Source organism: Danio rerio, chromosome 11 (genome assembly GCF_049306965.1).
Source record: "Danio rerio strain Tuebingen ecotype United States chromosome 11, GRCz12tu, whole genome shotgun sequence".
Lineage (NCBI taxonomy): Eukaryota > Metazoa > Chordata > Actinopteri > Cypriniformes > Danionidae > Danio > Danio rerio.
In genome coordinates, this window is record NC_133186.1 from 17,191,171 (window position 1) to 17,194,765 (window position 3,595).

The following is a 3,595-nucleotide window of genomic DNA, read 5'->3' on the forward strand; positions in this document are numbered from 1 at the left end:
TTCAGAAAGTGATAAAAACAGATCCAGCCATAAAATGCATCATTCTTTTTTGTTTTAGACAACATTTCATGCACTGTTAAACATGTTAAAGCAAGTTGCAAGTGAAAATCTATGTCTCTGACTGAGTTTGCATTACTGGGATTTGACCTCTCTGCTGGCTGAGATAAGCTCATTTTCAACGTCCAATTCAGAAAGTGATAAAAACAGATCCAGCCATAAAATGCATCATTCTTTTTTGTTTTAGACAACATTTCATGCACTGTTAAACATGTTAAAGCAAGTTGCAAGTGAAAATCTATGTCTCTGACTGAGTTTGCATTACTGTGATTTGACCTCTCTGCTGGCTGAGATAAGCTCATTTTCAACGTCCAATTCAGAATGTAATAAAACCTGATCCAGCTTAAAATGCATCATTCTTTTTTGTTTTAGACAACATTTCATGCACTGTTAAACATGTTAAAGCAAGTTGCAAGTGAAAATCTATGTCTCTGACTGAGTTTGCATTACTGTGATTTGACCTCTCTGCTGGCTGAGATAAGCTCATTTTCAACGTCCAATTCAGAATGTAATAAAACCAGATCCAGCCATAAAATGCATCATTCTTTTTTGTTTTAGACAACATTTCATGCACTGTTAAACATGTTAAAGCAAGTTGCAAGTGAAAATCTATGTCTCTGAYTGAGTTTGCATTACTGTGATTTGACCTATCTGCTGGCTGAGATAAGCTCATTTTCAACGTCCAATTCAGAAAGTGATAAAAACAGATCCAGCCATAAAATGCATCATTCTTTTTTGTTTTAGACAACATTTCATGCACTGTTAAACATGTTAAAGCAAGTTGCAAGTGAAAATCTATGTCTCTGACTGAGTTTGCATTACTGTGATTTGACCTCTCTGCTGGCTGAGATAAGCTCATTTTCAACGTCCAATTCAGAAAGTGATAAAAACAGATCCAGCCATAAAATGCATCATTCTTTTTTGTTTTAGACAACATTTCATGCACTGTTAAACATGTTAAAGCAAGTTGCAAGTGAAAATCTATGTCTCTGACTGAGTTTGCATTACTGTGATTTGACCTCTCTGCTGGCTGAGATAAGCTCATTTTCAACGTCCAATTCAGAAAGTGATAAAAACAGATCCAGCCATAAAATGSATCATTCTTTTTTGTTTTAGACAACATTTCATGCACTGTTAAACATGTTAAAGCAAGTTGCAAGTGAAAATCTATGTCTCTGACTGAGTTTGCATTACTGTRATTTGACCTCTCTGCTGGCTGAGATAAGCTCATTTTCAACGTCCAATTCAGAATGTAATAAAACCAGATCCAGCCATAAAATGCATCATTCTTTTTTGTTTTAGACAACATTTCATGCACTGTTAAACATGTTAAAGCAAGTTGCAAGTGAAAATCTATGTCTCTGACTGAGTTTGCATTACTGTGATTTGACCTCTCTGCTGGCTGAGATAAGCTCATTTTCAACGTCCAATTCAGAAAGTGATAAAAACAGATCCAGCCATAAAATGGATCATTCTTTTTTGTTTTAGACAACATTTCATGCACTGTTAAACATGTTAAAGCAAGTTGCAAGTGAAAATCTATGTCTCTGACTGAGTTTGCATTACTGTGATTTGACCTCTCTGCTGGCTGAGATAARCTCATTTTCAACGTCCAATTCAGAATGTAATAAAACCAGATCCAGCCATAAAATGCATCATTCTTTTTTGTTTTAGACAACATTTCATGCACTGTTAAACATGTTAAAGCAAGTTGCAAGTGAAAATCTATGTCTCTGACTGAGTTTGCATTACTGTGATTTGACCTCTCTGCTGGCTGAGATAAGCTCATTTTCAACGTCCAATTCAGAAAGTGATAAAAACAGATCCAGCCATAAAATGCATCATTCTTTTTTGTTTTAGACAACATTTCATGCACTGTTAAACATGTTAAAGCAAGTTGCAAGTGAAAATCTATGTCTCTGACTGAGTTTGCATTACTGTGATTTGACCTCTCTGCTGGCTGAGATAAGCTAATTTTCAACGTCCAATTCAGAATGTAATAAAACCAGATCCAGCCATAAAATGCATCATTCTTTTTTGTTTTAGACAACATTTCATGCACTGTTAAACATGTTAAAGCAAGTTGCAAGTGAAAATCTATGTCTCTGACTGAGTTTGCATTACTGTGATTTGACCTCTCTGCTGGCTGAGATAAGCTCATTTTCAACGTCCAATTCAGAAAGTGATAAAAACAGATCCAGCCATAAAATGGATCATTCTTTTTTGTTTTAGACAACATTTCATGCACTGTTAAACATGTTAAAGCAAGTTGCAAGTGAAAATCTATGTCTCTGACTGAGTTTGCATTACTGTGATTTGACCTCTCTGCTGGCTGAGATAARCTCATTTTCAACGTCCAATTCAGAATGTAATAAAACCAGATCCAGCCATAAAATGCATCATTCTTTTTTGTTTTAGACAACATTTCATGCACTGTTAAACATGTTAAAGCAAGTTGCAAGTGAAAATCTATGTCTCTGACTGAGTTTGCATTACTGTGATTTGACCTCTCTGCTGGCTGAGATAAGCTCATTTTCAACGTCCAATTCAGAAAGTGATAAAAACAGATCCAGCCATAAAATGCATCATTCTTTTTTGTTTTAGACAACATTTCATGCACTGTTAAACATGTTAAAGCAAGTTGCAAGTGAAAATCTATGTCTCTGACTGAGTTTGCATTACTGTGATTTGACCTCTCTGCTGGCTGAGATAAGCTCATTTTCAACGTCCAATTCAGAATGTAATAAAACCAGATCCAGCTATAAAATGCATCATTCTTTTTTGTTTTAGACAACATTTCATGCACTGTTAAACATGTTAAAGCAAGTTGCAAGTGAAAATCTATGTCTCTGACTGAGTTTGCATTACTGTGATTTGACCTCTCTGCTGGCTGAGATAAGCTAATTTTCAACGTCCAATTCAGAATGTAATAAAACCAGATCCAGCCATAAAATGCATCATTCTTTTTTGTTTTAGACAACATTTCATGCACTGTTAAACATGTTAAAGCAAGTTGCAAGTGAAAATCTATGTCTCTGACTGAGTTTGCATTACTGTGATTTGACCTCTCTGCTGGCTGAGATAAGCTCATTTTCAACGTCCAATTCAGAATATAATAAAACCTGATCCAGCTATAAAATGCATCATTCTTTTTTGTTTTAGACAACATTTCATGCACTGTTAAACATGTTAAAGCAAGTTGCAAGTGAAAATCTATGTCTCTGACTGAGTTTGTATTACTGTGATTTGACCTCTCTGCTGGCTGAGATAAGCTCATTTTCAACGTCCAATTCAGAATGTAATAAAACCTGATCCAGCTATAAAATGCATCATTCTTTTTTGTTTTAGACAACATTTCATGCACTGTTAAACATGTTAAAGCAAGTTGCAAGTGAAAATCTATGTCTCTGACTGAGTTTGCATTACTGTGATTTGACCTCTCTGCTGGCTGAGATAAGCTCATTTTCAACGTCCAATTCAGAAAGTGATAAAAACAGATCCAGCCATAAAATGCATCATTCTTTTTTGTTTTAGACAA